Raw genomic sequence first — 19,461 nt, 5'->3', positions numbered from 1 at the left:
TTAAATGTTAGCTTTTTTAAGATTTATTTCATTTATCTGAAATGCAGGGCTAGAGATTTTCTACTCACTGGTTCACTTCCAAAATAGCCACAATGGATAGGGTTAGGCCAAACCAAAGCCAGTAGCCTAAAATTCCATCCAGGTCTCCATGTAGGTAGCACTTGGGCGAGCTGCCACTGCTTTCCCAGGTGCATTAGCAAGGAGGTGGATTGGAAGTGAAGCAGCCAAGACTTAAACCAGTACACATATGGGATGCTGGCACTGCAGGTAGCAGTTTAACCAGCTGAGCCAAGAAGCCATCCCTGAAATGTTAACTTCTTAAACGCTTTTATGACTAGAATAAAGCACATTTTCAGCTTGATTCATGAATTAGCCATTTACCTGTTTTTGTCCACATTGATTCAAGTACCATTTGTAAGTACATTCCTCAGGAAAATCAGACAACACTCACTTATATCCCTGGGCTTCCAAATGTAAATACTAGTTGAGCAAAACCTTACCTGACACCCCCCTCAATGCTAACTTTGAAAAAAAAAAAAAAGATTTATTTGAAGGCACAGTTACAGAGAGAGAAAGAGAGCTCAGGGAGACATCAGTTTCCATCTGCAGTTCACTCTCCAAATGGCCAAAATGGCCAGGGCTGGACCAGGCAGAAGCCAGGAGCTTCTTCTGGATCCCCCAACGTGGGTGCAGAGGCCCAAGCACTTCAGCCATCCTCCATTGCTTTCCCAGTTGCTAAATGCTAAATGCTTAATGAATTATTTTCAGTATTCTATGTATTATAAGGATGAACCAGTTTAAAGCTATGAGCTAGTCACGAAAACATTCCTAAGACAACAATTCAATCAAATATTTACTAAGTACCAGACAAATCCTCTTCTAGGTATCAGAAATTTTTTCCATGAGCTCTCTGAGATACACTCAGAACAGCTACTTCAGAGACAGGTAAGTACAGAGATTAACAGGTCATGTGTCCAAAAATGCCTGGGAGTGGGCAACTAGCCCTGGGTAATCTGAGGAGGTGGCAATGAAACCCAGCTGAATGACATAAAAGAACCAAGTACAATGACAATCTCAGAGCAGAGCATGAGACAAAGAACGAAGCAATTAAGAAGGTGAGACCGGGGCCGGCGCTGTGGCGTTGTGGGTAAAGCCACCACCTGCAGTGCCTGCATCCCATGTGGGCACAGGTTCAAGTCCCCATTGCTCCACTTCCGAGCCAGCTCTTCCCTATGGCCAGGGAAAGCAGCAGAACATGGCCCAAGTCCTTGGGCCCCTGCACCGACATGGGAGACCCAAAAGAAGCTCCTGGTTCTGACTGGCCCAGCCCAGCTCTGGACTTGCTGCTATTTGGACAGTAAACCTGAGGATGGAAGACCTCTCTGGAACTCTGCCTTTCAAATAAATAAATCTTTAAAAAAGAAAGAAGGTGAAAACAGGAACAAGCTTTTTCAGTGGGTGTGGAGCTGGTACGGCTGGGCACAGTGAGCAATGGTTACGAAGTAAGATAAGGCTTGTGAGGTGGCTAGAGACCAGATCACATGGGTAAAGGACAGCTTCACAGGCTAAGGAAAGATCTTTGAATTTTATACTGAGTGTGATAAAAAAATTCCTTTGAGGAAGGGGAAAGAACAGGAACTGATATTTACAATACATCTTACACAGTGTCAGACAAAACAGCATATATAAATCTTTCTGCTACACATTCTATAAAATACATGTTTTGGTGGAAAACTTCAAAGTCACAGGCTTAGAATATCAAGGCTTTAATAGGGGAAAAGCAGGGTTAATGGAGACATTCAAAATTTATGAAACTTAACAACCAAAATGTTAACAAAAATGATCCAGAAAATCTTAAAGAATTACAATAAATATACAACTTTAGGGTGAAAAAAGTTTGAAGATATAAGGAACAATTGAGGCTGCAGTTAGAAACAGTCAAAATGCAGAGGTCAGGGAGAATCACACAATAAGCCTTTCTAATAGCTTGGCCTGCCATACTAAGCCAAAACGGACTCATTAGGGTGCTGCCTTCAGTTTCTTCATGTGGTACAAAAGCATAAACAAGTAAACTTTTTAACTTGTGCTGGTTCTTTAAAAACATTTATACATATTTATTTATTTGAAAGGCAGAGTGACAGAGAGGGAGAGAGATGGGGGGAGAAAAGGAGGAGAGGCAGAAACAGAGAGAGATGAGTCTTCCATCCACTGGTTTACTCCTCAAATAGCCACAGTGGCAGGGGACCAGAGAGGCCAAAGCCAGGAGACTGGAGCTTTTTATGGGACTCCCACATGCGGATGGCAGGTTCTCAAACCCTTGATCCATCCTCAGTTGCTTTCCCAGGAGCATTTACAGAGACCTAGACAGAAACAGAGCACCCAGGGCCCAAACTGGTATGGCTTTTATTCTAATTATATGTATTCTTTTATTCCAATTAAATATTTATATCTGCCATTTTGAGAGGCCAGTAAAATGTATCTTAAGTTTCCCAAGGAATAGAGCAAAAGATGCAGAATTTATCCTCAAACTTAACCTGAACATTCACCCTCCACTATCCACACTGGCAACATACTCTTCAGAGTGCTTCAAACCATGACCTTTAATTTATCCCATGTGCATTCATCATAACTTTATCAAAAGTCCACTAGTATGCCGTTATGCATTCCCAGTCAAAAAACAAAACAAAAATAAAAACAAAACAAACAAACAAAACAGCTACCTGTCCTGTCACTACCAGTTCTCTTTTAAGACACTTCTAGGGGCTGGCACTGTGGCATAGCAGGTAAGGCCACCACCTGCAATGCCAGCATCCCATATGGGCACCGGTTCAAGTTACAGTTGCTCCACTTCTGATCTAGCTCTCAGCTGTGGCCTGGGAAAGCAGAAGATGGGCCAAGTCCTTAGGCCCCTGCACCCGCGTGGAAGACCTACTAGAGGAAGCTCCTGACTTCGGATTGGCACAGCTCCAGCCATTGTGGCCAATTGGAGAGTGACTCACTGGATGGAAGACCTCTCTCTGCCTCTCTAACTCTGACTTTCAAATAAATAAATAAATCTTAAAAAAAAAATTCATTTCTATGTTGATCTGTCAGACAAACAGACCAACCAATGTATACCAGCAAAACATACAAGAGTCATCTGGAAGAAAATGTAGGAAAGGCAAATGACATTTGATGAAATAAGGCAGCTTAATTCACCAGAGCACCTGACCCCAAAAAAGTAAACAAACCAGTTAGAGGCCAACATATTAGAAAACACACCCACAGACAGACAGCAGAGAGCATAGAAATACAGATCAAGCAATGAACTTCAACAGCACTCCTTATAGACAAGTAAACAAACTGTGTTAAAAAAAAAAAAAAGGGAAAAGCCTATCAGATAAAGGCACAAATAACAGAATCAACTCTACCAAGAACCTACATCCCCAATCTGTACTCCAAATACCCACTGTCTCAGACAGTCCTGGACATTTTCATCAATAGCTACAAGTAGATGATGTTGCCCCAGCTCACCATGACAACTCAGTGTTACCATCACCTATCTTTTTACCCCTCTGATTCTGAACCTCCTCCTCTATCTTCCAACTTTGTCCCACTTACCATCATCAAATGATGATGCCAGCCTATACTCAATAATACAGACACAGGAAGAAAGTACAAGATGGTCCCATTCTAGACTGTGGACCGCAGATCAGGAGAGATCCAATCTGGGCCACAGAAACACTTGTTCAGCGAAGTCTGGTTTACAGAGACAAAGGGCATGGAGGCCTGAGGCAAAGTCACAAAGGGAAAGCATCAGTAAGTGTATGGAACAGAGAAGACACACTAAGATCAAGAACCAAGACTAAAGGCCAAGGCTTAACAAGAATGACATACCAGTATCAAGTAGGGGGTCAAGGGATACGGGGCACAGAGACTAAGGAAAAGTACTAGAGGGAGTGCCTGAGTTATCAGGAACAAGTGGTCAAGTCCACATATGCACAAGCCCCAAATCAGGCTCAACTACTAATGTCAAGTCAAGATCTCTGTTTCTTTTACCCAGCTTTTAGCATATTCCTGTCTGAGCAAGTCTGTGCTGTTCCAAAGCCAGAGAGTCTACAGATGCCAAAAACTGCTATACAGGATGTCAGATTATTCCAGCAGACTCTCACAATTCTTACAGCACAAACACAATGAATCCATGAAGCCGGATGGACCTCTCTTCTAGTTTTACATACATGACTCACTCTCAAAGAAGATTGTATTGTACTAGGAAACCTGTATCTCAATTAATGAGCCTTGTGGATTCAACTCAACATGAACAGAAAGTATACAGCGTGCAAGGCCAAAGCGCTGTACCAGCCACTGAGAATAAAAATGGTGGGAGCCAACAAGGAAGACCCTGCCTAATGAGGTCTGAGTCAATCAACAGATCAATCCAGGGAGATATCTGTGTTAATAACAGATGACTAGTAGTGACACAGGCCAGAATGTCAATTTTATAATTTATTTGAAAGATTTACACAGAGAGAGGAGGAGAGGCTGGGGGTGGGGGGGTAGGGGTAGTCTTCCATCCACTGGCTCGCTCTCCAATTGGCCACAGTGGTCGGAGCTGTACTGATCCGAAGGCCGGAGCCAGGAGTTTCCCCGGGTCTCCCACATGGGCTCAGAAGCCCAAGGACTTGGGCCATCTTCTTCTATGGCTCCCTCAGGCCATAGCAGAGAACTAGATCAGAAGTGGAACAGCCAGGACACGAACTGGTGCCCATATGGGATGCCGGCACTGCAGGCAGTGGCTTTACCCGCTAGGCCACAGCGCCAGCCCAGAATGTCAATTTTTAAAGACTAACACGTAAAAGAGGCTTAATCTTCAAACAGTCCAAAATCATACAGTCAACATGTTGTGTGTGTTGATTTTTATGCAAAACAACCATGCAAACATTTCCTTGAATGGGATATAAGAAACAATAAGATATAATGCTCATCCCTATTATTAATTACTGCCCTTTATTAGAAGCATGGAAGGTTCTTATCCAGAGGTGTTTGCACATTATCCCTCTAAAAACTTATAGTTACACTATTAACAACCAAAACTCACTACGGTTTGTGTCTTACTTACACAGTGTACCTTATAAAACTAGAATATAAGAACAGAAAACTGTCTAAAGACATAACACCAATAAATGTGACTTACCAATGCTCTATCATTCATGATGTCAACTTGTTTCTGAATTGATACTAAAGTCATAAAGGCAGAAAACTGTAATTCTGTATTTCTTTGATCCATTATTTTCTAAACTCATTTAATAATAAAATTGGGGCTAGTGCTGTGGCACAATGGGTTAAAGTCCCAGCCCGCAGTGCCAGTATTCCATATGAATGCAGATTTGAGTCCCTGGCTGCTCCACTTCAGATCTAGCACTCTGCTAATGCATCTGGGGAAGCAGCGGGCCCAGGCAACCACATTGGAGACCCTGGGGAAGCTCCTGACTTTGGCCTGGCACAGCCCCAGTTATAACTACCACTTGGGGAGTAAACCTGCAGATGGAAGACCTCTCTGTAACTCTGCCTTTCAAATGAATGAAATACATCTAAAAAAGAAAAATAAAATTATGTTAAAACACAGAATCAAAAGGTTTATAAAAGCATTTTTCTAAATGAAAAATAAGAGTACAGAAAATAAGTGTATATTCAGTATTACAGCAAGTATCAATTCCTAAAGTCTTATTTCGGTTATTTTGGTATGTATACATAGTCTGTCTTGTGTCATGTATTAGTGAGAGTCCTCGTCAGTGTCCTCATGAATATAATTTATGTATCAAAAACGACTGTTCCAACAAGTAGTCCAAGAAGCAGCACTGTTTGATCTCTTATGGACTGGAAAAAAAGGAGATTCCATTCCAGAGAGCAAAGAGATTGTTAAGAAAAGCTGCAACCTCTGTTTCTGCTGAAACATCTTATCATGATATAACCAAATTCAATGCAAAATACTACTGAGAACCACAGACTAGATATACAACAGAGCTCCACAGGACATACACTCAGTCTAGAGAAGAGGTGCAGAACCCTTTTTCCTGCCAAGGGCCTTTTGGATATTTTAAATATCATTCATGGGGGCCAGTTCCAAGGCACAAGTTAATCCTCCGCCTGCAGTGCCGGCATCCCATATGGGCAGCAGTTCTACTCCCGGCTGCCCTTCTTCCAATCCAGCTCTCTGCCATGACCTGGGAAAGCAGTAGAAGATGGCCCAAGTCCTTGGGTCCCTGCACCCACGTTGGAGACCGGGAAGAAGCACCTGGCTCCTGGCTTTGGATCGGTGCAGCTCCAGCTGTTGCGGCCAACTGGGGAGTGAACCAGCAGATGGAAGACCTTTTCTCTGTCTCTCCCTCTCACTGTCTGTAACTCTACCTCTCAAATAAATAAAAATCTTTAAATATATATATATATATATATATATAAAATTCACAGGCAATACAAAATTACTAACTTAAAAATTAGCCTGCTATGGATTTATTAAATTTCTAGTCCCAGTTGCCTTGACACGGCCTCATATAGCCCACAGGTCAGATGTTCTCCACCCTGGTCTAGAGAGAGTTATAAACTTGTAGTCAGCAACTGTAGTCTAGCTCTCTGATTGGGAAATTGTAACCATCCCATCTCTGCACTTACCACAGTAGCTGCAACTGATTTACAGAAGGGGGGGGGGTCACTTTAACAGAGGTCACCAGGTAGAGGAGAATTCACTGAGTACTCCCTCTGTGCAGGTCCTTTGGGTAACTGCTCACAAGTGTTCTATAAAGAAAGTATTAATTATCCCTTATCTCCCGCCCCCCATTTTTTAGATGTGGAAATCAACTGGAATGGTCATGCAATTTCCAAAAGACATACACTAATAAAACAGGATTCATACCAGGCATGCATGGTGCTAGCTCCTCACCACAGACAGTAACTTCTAAAGTTCACGGACACATGGACCCCACCCCCACTCCTGTTTGCTGAGAGGAGGGCCACAGCCTTCAGGAAGGCTTTGTGTCAAGTGGCAGTAAAGAATTTAATGCACAAAAACCAGTGTTACATTTCTCTGAGGTTGCCCCAGCCAAAGTTGAAAATGATGAGCACAACTAAAAGAAAAGTTGTTTTAGCGGGAAACTAAATAGCCAATGAAAAATTACAAGTAACACCAATTGCAACCAAAAATAGAATCCAATGTATCTCTTTGAAGTTGGTAACACACACATCTAAGTTCAGAAGTCAAGGTGAGATCTGCACAATATCACTGTTACTGGTTTCTCAGGTACTTTCTAGCATGCCAACACCCATACATACTCCTAAATACACCCATATTCATACATACTCTAACTTGGGTCCTCACTCCTCTCCTAGTACTATAAAACAGCAGCAGACCATTCAGAATTCTCTGCCCTTTTGTTTCTTCATTTAGACACACAATTGATAAGACCTTTTAAATATTAACAAGAAAGCCATAAACACCAAATCTAAAAGACATCCCTTATCAGGTGTCAAAAGTGGTGACCTCTGCTGGCAGAACATAAGGCCAAGCTTAAAGATGCTATCCTGATGAGGGCCTGTTTCTGTTCTGTTCTGTTTGTTTCTTGGGTTTTTTGCACAATGGGAAAACTGGGGCTGGCACTGGGGTTGACACTGTGGTATAGCAGACTAAGCAGCTGCCTGCAGTGCCAATATCCATGGGCCAGTCCCAGCCACTCCACTTTCAGTCCAGCTCCCTGCTGATGATGCACCTGGGAAAGAAAGCAGTAGAAGATGGCCCAAGTCCTTGGGCCTCTGCACCCATGCGGCACACTCATAAGATGCTCCTGGCTCCAGGCTTCAGCTTGGACCAACTGTGGTAGTTGCAGCCATTTGGGGAGTAAACCAGCAGATGGAAGATATTCCTCTCTCTCTGCCTCTCTGTAACTCTGCCTTTCAAATTAATTAATTAATTTTAAAAAAGGAAAACTCCACTTCCAGGATAAAATAACATTTCACTCCTAACCTCAGTCTATGATCATTCATTAAGGGTGACAGAAAAGAGGACTTAAAGAAAATCCATCACTTTATACAGAAAAAGGAAAAAAGATATTAAGAAAATTCATTATCCATTCCCAGTACCTTATTTCAGAAACCCAAAGCAGATGAACCAATTGTCTTATGCTGTGAGTTAATGACATATGATAGCCACTAAATAAAAATGGAACAAGATTAGTATACACTGTACCCAATCAGCCTGCTCAAATTAAAGGGAAAGCATAAAACAGCTCTCCTCTAAGCCTGAAATTGTGTTCCATTTGCAGTGGAAGGTAACCATCAAAATACGCTACTATCATAAGGTATCTGGTAAGGTGTTTGCTTATGTTAATTTCAAGTACTTTCTGAACTATTATTCTAGTTAAGGTTGTAAATTTTTAGTCTTTAAATACTCTAACCAAATTTTTAATATCTCATCAAAACTTGTATCATTAAATAACAGACTCTTTGTATTTAAAAGAAATTGAAATACTGAATACAAACGTTCAAGTACTGGTTGAACTAATGTGCAAACTTTAGACAACAGTTTAGTTCATCTTAGTGTGCATTTATGGATGCTAAAAGAAACCATACAATCATGGTTTTCTCTCTCTCTCACACACACACACACACACCCCACCTGGTTTGGTTAATAGAGATTCTATGAGAAAATGTTGCTCAGCATTCTTCAAGCAGATACACTGTAAGATCACAAACATAGATATCCACTGGATAACTGAGTCACTGATTGCCTCCTTTCAATATCCCACCCTCCAGTGTGTTGGAGAAGTGTGCAGGACAAGAGAGAGAAGACAGGAAGGAAAGAAAAGGACCAATCAAAATCTTTAATCTCAAGAAAAGTAGTTCCTAGAAGAATAAAAAAAAATCTAAATGTTTAGAATTCTAAATATCTCATTTCTTAAAGTAAAATTTGAAATCCAAAGTACAGTTTTATGGGCCAGCACTGTGGCATAGAGGGTAAAGCTGTCACCTGCAGTGCAGGCATCCCATACGGGCACCAGTTCCGAATCCCAGCTGCTCCACTTCCGATCCAGCTCTCTGCTGTGGCCTGGGAAAGCAGTATAAGATGGTCCAAGTCCTTGGGCCCCTTCACCCACATGGGAGACCAGGAAGAAGCTCCTGGCTTCAGATAGGCGCAGCTCTGGCCGCTGCGGCCAACTGGGGAGTAAATGAGCAGATTGAAGACCTCTCTCTCATTCTTTCTCTGCTTCTCCTTTTCTCTCTATGTAACTCTTTCACATAAATAAAATCTTAAAAAAGAAAGTACAGTTTCATATAAAGAGGATTTTCATTAAGACACTGGAACAGGAGCTGGCATTTTGGCACAGAACTTTAAGCTACCATTTGCAATACAGATACACTGCTTCAGACCCAGCTCCCTGTTAATCCTGATTTTGGATCAGCTCATCTCCAGTGGTTGTGGCCATCTGAGGGGTGAACCAGCGGATGGAAGACCTCTGTCTCTACCTCTCTGTAACTCTTTCAAATGAATAAAATAAATCTTTTAAAAAAAGATGTATATTTTATCTGAAAGGCAGAGTCAGAGAGAGAGAAGGAGAGAGAGGGAGAGAGAGAGGGAGGGAGAGAGAGAGAGAATGAATCTTCCATCTACTCCCCAAATAGCCACAATGGCAGGAGCTCGGCCAGCTTGAAGCCAGAAGCAAAGACCTTCTCTGGGGGCTCTCAAGTGGGTGCAGGGGCCCAAGTATTTGAGTCACCTTCCACTGCTTTCTCAGGCACATTAGAAGGGAGCGGGACAGGAAGTAGAGTAGCCAAGAATCTAACCAGCTGGCCGGTGCCATGGCTCAATAGGCTAATCCTCCACCTAGCGGCGCCGGCACACCGGGTTCTAGTCCAGGTCGGGGCACCAGATTCTGTCCCGGTTGCCCTTCTTCCAGGCCAGCTCTCTGCTATGGCCCGGGAGTGCAGTGGAGGATGGCCTAAGTCCTTGGGCCCTGCACCCACATGGGAGACCAGGAGAAGCACCTGGCTCCTGCCTTCAGATCAGCGCGATGCGCCAGCCACGGCGGCCATTGGAGGGTGAACCAATGGCAAAAGGAAGACCTTTCTCTCTCTCACTGTCCACTCTGTCAAAAAAAAAAAAAAAAAAAAAAAAAGAATCTAACCAGCAGTGCCCATATGGGATGCCAACGGAGCAGGCAGTGGCTTAATCCACTATGTCACTGCACAAGCCCCTGGTCTAAAGTTCAAAATGCTCCAAAATCAAAAACGTTTTTGAACATCAACATGAGGCCACAGAGGAAAATTCCACACCTGAATTCACAGGACAGGTTGCAGCCAAAACACAAATGTATTAAAAATACGGTATAAAGGGGCCAGCATTGTGGCACAGGTTAAGCCACCTCTTGAGAGGACCACATCCCACAATGGGAGTTCAAGTTGCAGCTAATCTACTTCTGATCCAGTTCCCTGCTGGAGTGACTGCAAGGGCGGCAAAGAATGGCCCAAGTACTTGGACTCCTGCCACCCATGCGGTAGTTCTCTGTGGAGTCCCTGACCCCTGGCTCCAATCTGGCCCAGCCCTGGCTGTTGCAGCCATTTGGGCAACAAACTGGTGGATGGAAGATCTGTGTCTCTCCCTTTCTCTCTGTCACTGTGCCCTTCAATAGATAAAAATTTTTAAATAATACTGCATAAAATTACCTTCAGGTTATTTGTATAGAGTCTATCTTCAACAAATGAATTTTGCATTTACACTTGGGTCCCCTCCCAAAGATATCTCAATATGCAAAAACAATCTCAAATTTGAGAAAATCCAAAATCTAAACAACCACTAGTCTAAAGAATAACGCACAATGGATACTCAACCTCCATAACAAGATAAAAAAAAAGCATCAAATTAATGTGACACAACTCCTAACTAGACTAGGTTTTCCCCGGGTACTGTGTCCACTACTCCAGAAGTGAACAAAACTAACCATTTCTATTCAGTCCTAAGAAACGACTCCTTTATCACCACTGGCAGCATTAAAAATCATATGAATGGCTGAGGGGCCAGCGCTGCAAGTAGAGCCACTGCCTGCAGAGCCAGTATCCCATGTGGGTGCCAGTTCGAGTCCTGGCTGCTCTACTTCCAATCCAGCTCTCTGCTGTGGCCAGGGAAGGCAATGGAGGATGGCCCAAGTCCTTGGGCCCCTGCACTAGCGTGGGAGAACCAGAAGAACCTCCCGACTCCTGGCTTCAGATCAGCTCCAGCAGTTGCAGCCATCAGGGGAATGAACCAGTGGATGGAAGACTCTGCCTCTGCCTCTCAGTAACTCTGCCTTTCAAATAAATAAGTAAATCTTAAAAAAATTTAAAAATTTCTTCCAGAAAATGAATGGCTGAATATAACCACAATGCACAAAAGCCTTGAAGGCCTCACTCAAGCAGAAGATTCTGCCCCACAACAACAGAACAGGACAGTCACTGGTTTCACTTTAACATAGGCCCTTGCCATTTTAACACAAAATGATTATCTGAACTCTTGATGCAAACCTGCAAACTTTTCCAAATATAACAAGGAAAATATTGTTTCCTTCATAAAACATAGCATGAAGTTGGTATAACCTTGTGCCCATATCTACAAAACAATCATCAGGGAGTTTGTAATATTCATCAATCTTGACTCAGGGTGGCCAGAAAAGGCCCCATGGAAGAAGAACAACTTAAACTAGGCTATAAAAAAAAAAAAAAAACCACACTCAGAACAAACAGCAAAAGCATTGAAGTAATGAGTATGGCAAAACTGCAGTATTTGGGAGGCAGGCAAGAATCCCAGTTGGACAAGAGTGGGAAATAAAGCTGAATATGTAAAAATGGAGCCTTCAAAGCCAGACTGAAGCGTATGAACCCAATCCAGTTGGCAAAGTGAATCCATTATGGGTTCTCCAGCAGGGGAGCTGACATGATGAAACCAGTATTTTACATAAATTACACTATCAGTAGTTACAGAAGATAGTATGGAGAAGAAAGGTTGCTCAGGGCAACCAACTAGAAAATCAACATAATAATCCCAACTTTAAAAACCAATCATTCATTCATTCACTGAGAAGAGAAGCAGACCACTACCTAAGAAATGCAGCCTAGGAGTCCACCTGTGCCTGAGCCCCAGCTCTGCCTCTTAACTACCTGAACCTGGATCTCCTCGCTATTAAATTCACGCTATCAGCCACTCAGATTGTCACAAGCACTTCTCAAAGCACCTGAATAGTACTGACACAGAGAACTTTGTTAGTAGCAAACATTACTGCTAAATTAGGACAGGTTAAAAAAATGGAAAATGAAAATAAGACAAGGCTCACAGGTATCTCAGAGGAACATAATATCCAAGGAGAACCATCTTGACAGCAGTTGAAAATATAGAAGAAAAACTCAGGTGAACTGGCAAGGCCACAGGAAAAAAGAAAAACCTACTTGAAGTAATCTTCCAGCCTCCCTCCTCCCCCAAAGAGATCCCCTTCTATTTAAAAAGAGTTGGGAGGCGCTTCAAAGGGCACTAGGAGATTTTAAAGGTCCAAGCCCAAGGGACAGAAGAACCACAACAAAGGAATGCCAAAAATCCACCACTGAACCCACAATAAACATGTAACTTGATATCACTCCCATTAAGTGTTAAAATTCAATCTAATTCTTCCTGGTGTGTGTAAGCCTGAAATCACAACTTTTGAGAGTAAATTGCTAAGTTTGTTTCAAATAAGTTGCCCAGGAACTAAGGAAAAATAGCTGCCAAATGCTTCCTAGGACATTATGCCCCCACTAAAATAAACAACAAGCAAATAAAATGTTAATACAGAAAAAAAAAAAACGCTTCAAAAACCAAAGCCAGCAGCAGCAGCTGACAGGATAGTGCTCCGTTTGTCAACCTGGGTTCTAAACACCTTATACATATTACCTTACTTAAAGTCAACTCTACAAAGTTGACTGTCCCCTTAGATGAAGAAACTAAAACACAGCAGGAATTTCTATCCCAAACCAAGTGAGGGACGGAGCCACAAAAACATTAACGACTTTTCTTACACTGGTTTTCAACACTGAGGTTGGTTAGGCCTACTTTTACTTTTCCTTAATTGTAAGCAGCAAACGTGTTCTTAATGCTGTTGGCAGTATTTGAGAGGCTACTTCACTGATGCCAATCTTAAAGTAGGAAGCAACAGCAGGTGACTAGATTGCATATTACCTAACAGTGCTAGGAAATTAAACACAATGACATGTATCCCATGAATTTCATTTGTCCATGCAATCACTTGATCCAGTTAGCAGAAATGCCTAACCTGATTAGAAACATAAGTTTTTAAGGATATCTACGGATCAAAATAGTTGGGAAAATCTGGTACAGACCTAGCCATCTACAAAGAAGACTGACCAGGAGTAAGCCAGACCTAGGTTTAAATCCTACTGCATCATTTGAGCAGCATGTGGCCTTAAACAAGGGAATCAACTTCCTTGCACCTCTCCACTTCATCTTGCACAATAACAGCGAACACTCCCCACCTAATAGGATCAGCCTTAAGTATAAATACAGAAAGCACCTCCCATCTCCTAGAGGACTTTCCTTGGGCTCTTGGGAGAGTCCCATCCCAAAGGCAGGAGATGCCACATCTCTCCAGCCACAACTCTCTCACAAAGCCTTGTTCCTTTGTTGATTTCAACTTTCTGTGGCTAGTGGGGCAGGATTACCACCAGGTGGTCTGCAAACTGAACAATACTCTCACCTATACTCTTACTACATAGCCCTAGGGTCCCAGGGCTTCTCTGCTATGGGAATGTTTGAGTGCAGAAAAATGCAGGTCTCAAGTTAGCTGCTCTCTTAATTTTTTTTTTTGCATTTCTTTGACTTTATAATGTAAATATTATTTGTGAAACAAACTCACATCTATGAGAAAAACATAAAGTCACAGACAGTACCAGTGTTTCTGCCACCCCCTACCCTGACTTCCTGGGGTTCACATTCTTCACTACCCTGTTTACATAAATAACTGCGAAATTGAACAAGTACAAATAATCTTGACTAACTTCATCAAAATGTGTTGAGTCAGAAATCCTTTGTAGTAACTGTTAAAAGAAGTTGTGGAAGGGGGATTCTTTTGTCAGCTACTCATCCGACAAGACCACCTTTATGCTGCATTGCTATATACGAACTGATGTATTTATTCAACAGGTTGACATTCAGAAGAGCCGTTAATTACATCTCCTTTTATCAGGAACCCCTATGTTTACGTTCGGCATCTGCCTTTGTGCAAAGCTTGAAAAGCTCGCAGTGCACAGGAAGCAGTTACTTCTTACTGTTGCTGGACGGATAGCATGGTAATCACCCAAAAAGCTTAATTAGGTGTTGAGAACACAAGTATCAAAGAGATTCCTGGACCTATGTAAAAAATTATTAACATGTTTTTAACACTTCCATGATGCAACCGATGCAAAAATACCATCTCCACAAGGGGCCACTCCATTTACCATCAGCGTCTCCCATGTTAATAACCAAAGCTGACATCTGTTAAAAGAAAATGTCTTACAAACTGCCGGTGAGCTTGGCAACAATTTTTAAGACACTAACACGCCACTTGAGTCCATTCTCACAAGAAGAAAAACTTTTTCCATGCACACATTGTTTTCATCCCCCATAGAGTGTACTACTTTCTCCTACACAGGACTGATTCTAACTACTTCAAACGGGGGGGGGGGGGGGGGGATTGGCACTTACTTGTAACTCTAATGATTGCAATTACATACATCACAGTACAGGACAGCAAAACTCAAAACAAAAAATTGAGACTCCAAACAAGCAGGAAAAACTCCATTTATGAGCAAAAAGTATAAACACACATCACATGCCTAATGGCTCTCAAGCCTATTTTCTTTCTGCTGCCCCTCCCCCATAGGTAAGTGCTAACTATTTCTAGAACTCTCAATGACAATTTGGGAAGCTTGCCATCAACTCCCATGATACAATCCAACATTCACGATGTTTTCATGGAGACAAAGCTGCCCTACTTCTCCAGACTATAAACTTATTAAAACGGTGAGAGAACACGCAGTCCCAGAAAGCCAAGATTACTAAAATACACCAATGTAACATGGGTCTCATTTAACAAAAAATGAAAAATGAATCACATTGCGAAACCCCCCCCCCCAAAAAGTCACTCACTGTCTTCACCGTGTAACCAGGATATTTACTTCAAGTTGTTTTAGGCTAAGAGGCTAAAAACACCACGAGGCCCTTATGGTCTCCAAACTGGAGGAGGGCTCTTCAGGAAAAAAAAAAAAAAAAAAGGAGGAAGATGATTACTTAATGATGGAGGGGGAGGGGAAGGAGCCTCCAGTCTAAAAACCTAGAACTAAAAATAACCCACCATATTTTATTAACAAGATGTTTAGATGAGCATAAGGTTCTTGTTTGGAAAACAAGAAAGCCAACAGTAGTAAACTTCCCTAACTCGACTGCAAATCGCATAGGTACTAAAACTCTTAACCTCTGGGTCCTGCACAGTCCAAGCAAGATCTCAAGCAAACTCCAGCCGCCGAGAAAATCCGATTTTTAACTAGGCTGCAACACTTCTCTCTCAGATTCACCCATTATTTTTACAAATTGTCGGATAACCTAACAAAGAGCATTTTTTTTAAAAGCCACGACGACCCAAGTTTTCCATGAAACACACCATTTTCACAGGCTGAACTGAATCCCGGTCGCCACTGCAAGGCGATGCCCGCTTCAGCAAATTAGGAACTTCCAAAAAAACGCCGAACACGTTAACACACGCATGGCTTCCCTCGGGCTGCCACCGTGAAGATTAATATTTCACTTCAAGAAAAAGTCTTGTTTTCTGTTCAAAAAAAAAAAAAAAAAAAACGACCTCGCCTGCAAAGAGGAAGTTCCCGAGAAACCACCCTCTCACAACGTGGCCTCTCCACTGTCAGAAAACACTGGCACTCGGTGCCACCCGAAACTTACCAGGAAGCTGGCAACAACTTTGCCAATTCTACACTTCTGAACCCAACTTCAAAGGGGCTCCACCAAACAGCTCCCGCCGCCGGTGGGAAGCACCAAGTGACCAACCACCGCGTCCCGGAGCGAGGCCCTGCGGCCGCCCGCCCCTCCCCCAGCCGCCGGCGCCCCCGCCCCGGACGCGCGGCCCCAACGACCGTCCGCAGCCCCCCGCACGCCGGCCGGGGGCTCGGGCCGCGCCCGCCCGGGGGAGCCGCTTCCCATGGCTGCCTGGGCTTCCACACAAAAATCGCGTGCATCGAGAGGAGCCGTCTCCTCGGCTAAAAATAGGCTATAAAGGAGTCGGCCTCATGATGGCTCCTTGATTCAATTTGCTGCAAATTCTTTCCTCAAAGCCTCCCCCCACCCGGCGCGCGCACACACACACACATATACACACACATACACATATACACATACACACAAAAAGGGGGTGTCGGTGCACGGAGGGGGAAGGGGCCAGCAGGCCCGGGTGCCCATTTTCGGGGCCAACGACAACATAATTAGGGTGAGGATCCCCCCCGAGACCCAGGGAGGGTGGGGGGGGTGGGCAGGCACGTGAGCATTTCAAAGGCGCCAGGGAGAGCCAAGGCGGGGGGATGGGGCACCCTAAATGCCCTCCCTCCCCTCCCCCACCCGAGCCCCAGCTCCCCCAAGGGCCCAGTGGAAAAACGCATGTTCCCCCTAGCGCCCATCCCCCCGCGGCCCGGCGCCCCCCGGCCGCCTCCGGCCCGCGGCCCCCCGCCCGGCCCGCGGCCGCCCCCACTCAGGGGTCCGGCCCCCGGCGCTTACCTGGAAACGGTGGCCTCCAACGCCGCTCCCCCCCTCCCGGGAATGGAGGCACAAGGAAACTCCCCTCGTCGCCGCCGCCGCCGCCGCCACCGCCTCCAACCACCCCCAAAATAACCCCTCCGGGGGGTGAGAGGCAATTATAACCCCGGCGAGCGCGGGGCGCGGGGGATGGGCGCCGGCGGGCGGGGGCGGGGAGCGCGGCGCGGGTCCCCAGGTGGCGAGCGGAGGTGCTCCCGCCGCGGGGGGAGGGGCGGGGGCGCACGCGGCCGGCGGCGGGGGGAGGCGGCGCGCGGGGGAAGGGCGCGAGCGGGGAGAGGAATTGAGGCAGAAGGTAAAAGCTGTTACTAAGGGAAAGAGCCAAACGGTTCGGAGCAGCCAACGGCTCAGACACTCAACACTGGGGAGAGAGGAATGGGGACCAGCCAGGCACAAATGAGCTCGCGAGGCCCGCGGCGGCGGCGGCGGCGGCGGCGGCCGCGCAGCAAAACAAACCCGAGCGGCCTGCGCCGGGCGGGCGCGCGGGGGAGGGGCCGGGGGGAGGGGCGCGGGGAAGCGGCGGGGGGGGGGGCGTCCGCGGGCCGCGCTCCTCTCCCTCCCGGCTCTCGGCGGCGGCGGCGCTGGGGGCTGGGCGAGTGCGGCGCATTCTTTTAAAAAAGAAAGCCGGCCCCGCGGGCGCTCCGAGGCGCCTCCGGGCGCGGGCGGCCCCGCCCCGCCCCCACCGCCGCGCTCGGCTGAGGGCCGCTGGGTGTAGGCCGCGCGGCCGGGCCGGGGCCGGGGCCGGGACCCGGGCCCGGGCCGGCCGAGTTTCCTGGGCGGCCGGCGCGGCGCACACGCTGCGGGCATGTGCGGGAGCGCGGCGCAGGCCTCGTGTGGACATTTGCTGAGGAAGGGCTAGCGCTAGTGCACACCTTTGTGTGCGTCAGTGCATATGTTACTGGGAAGCGTACCTGCACAGGGGCTCTAAGCTGTAAGAAGCGGTTTTCCGAGTGGAATCCGGAGCACGGGCTCTGCAGAGCGAACAGTCGCACACCGGGAGGGGTTTCTGATACTAAACACAGGGCTGTGATTGCAGTGTTTGTGCCCAAATGGACTGTGCGTCAAGCATATGGTGGTATTTATCGTCTGGTGGGCCTGTGGCAGAGGTTGGGTCCATCAGTTCGCATCTCACGAGAATAAAATCACGCTGCCCGGTGTGGACTAAATACGTGCCTCTACCGCAGCCTGCACGGTGGAAGTTCAGGCCCTGCGCGCACTCGGTGCGTGTGTGCTGTGGCGCATCAGAGGCGGCGATCGAACTGGAACTGAGGTGGCTGATACCGCGATAATAGGATGGAGGCAGGGAGTGCGGCGGGCTCTTTTTGAAAAGGGAGGCACCTCACCGCTATGAAAGCCAACGTGGTGTTCATCTTTCAGAGACTCTGAGAAAACAGGCCTGGGAGGTGCTCTTAGACCTCAGTATAAGCCGAGGACATAAAAAGCAACCACTCTAGTGATGTTAAAAAAAAAAAAAGACTTCAAACTTTTTGTTATGCTCCAGTATTACTGCCTTCAAAGTAAAATAATATTTTTGCAACCGCCTGGGGGGGAGGATTCTGTTTTCATAATTTCATCTCAGTATTTGGAAATAGGTGTAGTCTTTTGAAAGCAACAGTCTTTTCCTCTCAGTATCAGAGCTAAATATTTCTCTCTCTCCCTCCCTCCCCATCCTTCCCCACACGCACAAAGTAGTATTTGAAGTCACTTTGACCAGTGTGGACTCCGGGTGGCCTCATAGGCTCCGTGATGAGTCAGGTGCTTTTCTGGCGGAGGTCAAGGTCTCTTTCCCCTGGTGAGCCCTTGCTGTGGGGAGCAGCCAGAGGCCTTTGGTCAAGGACGCAGGCGGCCAGGCACAGGAAAACCGTCGGAGGAAAGGGAGTGGAATTGGAAACTGCCTTCCAACCGCCCCAAAGAGAATTCACAGTGTATTGGTGATGTGGCCGTGGAGCAATTTTCATTCGTGAAAGGGAATATTAAACAATGTCACCTGATGGGAATTTTGATAACTGCAAGTTTCCAAAATATTATGCTGAGTGTACGTGGGAACAGCACAAAGTGAGTTTTACGATTCAGCAGGGTTCTAAAGCTGCGGGTTTTCTTTTTTTTTTTAATCTGAGAATGACATTTTTTTTTTTTTTGAGTTATTTATTTGAAAGAGTTAGAGAGAAGTAGAGACAGAGAGAGAGGTCTTCCATCTGCTGGTTCACTCCCCAGTGGCCGCAATGGCTGGAACTGCGCTGATCCGAAACCAGGAGCCAGGAGCTTCTTCCAGATCTTCCACACAGGTGCAGGAGCCCAGGGACTTGGGCCATCTTCTGCTGCTATCCCAGGCCGTAGCAAAGAGCTGGATCGGAAGAGGAGCAGCCAGGATCAGAACCAGCACCCAGATAGGATGCCAGCACCCAGGCTAAGCCCCCAACATCAGCTTTTCAAAGATTGTTTCTGAAGCAATGAAAGTGTAGTATCTTCCTATTTATTTTTTTTTAATCTTTTGGGAGTTGATTAATGACAGATAAAAGGATACCTCAAAAAGTTTGTGGTGGGGCATTTAGCACTGAAGCTGGGTGGTCACTTGGTTCACCTGCATCCCTCATCCGAGTGCCGGAGTTGAATCCCGGCTCCTT

At 45.6% G+C, this 19,461-nt stretch overlaps 1 protein-coding gene across 8 annotated transcripts in view; it reads right to left on the bottom strand.

Moving 5' to 3' along the window:
* The window catches only part of TBL1XR1 (TBL1X/Y related 1), a 182,665-nt gene extending 165,006 nt beyond the window's left edge, over positions 1-17,659 (bottom strand). For 2 of the 8 annotated variants that reach the window (XM_008266530.5, XM_070072487.2), the window contains exon 1: positions 15,977-16,132. The gene's annotated coding sequence lies outside the window, so the exon portion shown is untranslated. Of the gene's footprint in view, positions 1-15,683; positions 15,762-15,976; positions 16,133-16,801 lie in introns of those variants that run through there. The other 6 variants (XR_016232546.1, XM_051818788.3, XM_051818787.3 and 3 more) reach the window with 6 other exon arrangements.
* Positions 17,660-19,461: the final 1,802 nt, after the last annotated feature.

This window comes from Oryctolagus cuniculus, chromosome 4, assembly GCF_051225735.1.
Source record: "Oryctolagus cuniculus isolate XC-2025 breed Fujian yellow rabbit chromosome 4, ASM5122573v1, whole genome shotgun sequence".
Taxonomy (NCBI): Eukaryota; Metazoa; Chordata; class Mammalia; order Lagomorpha; family Leporidae; genus Oryctolagus; species Oryctolagus cuniculus.
This window is presented reverse-complemented; position numbering and strand designations above follow the sequence as displayed.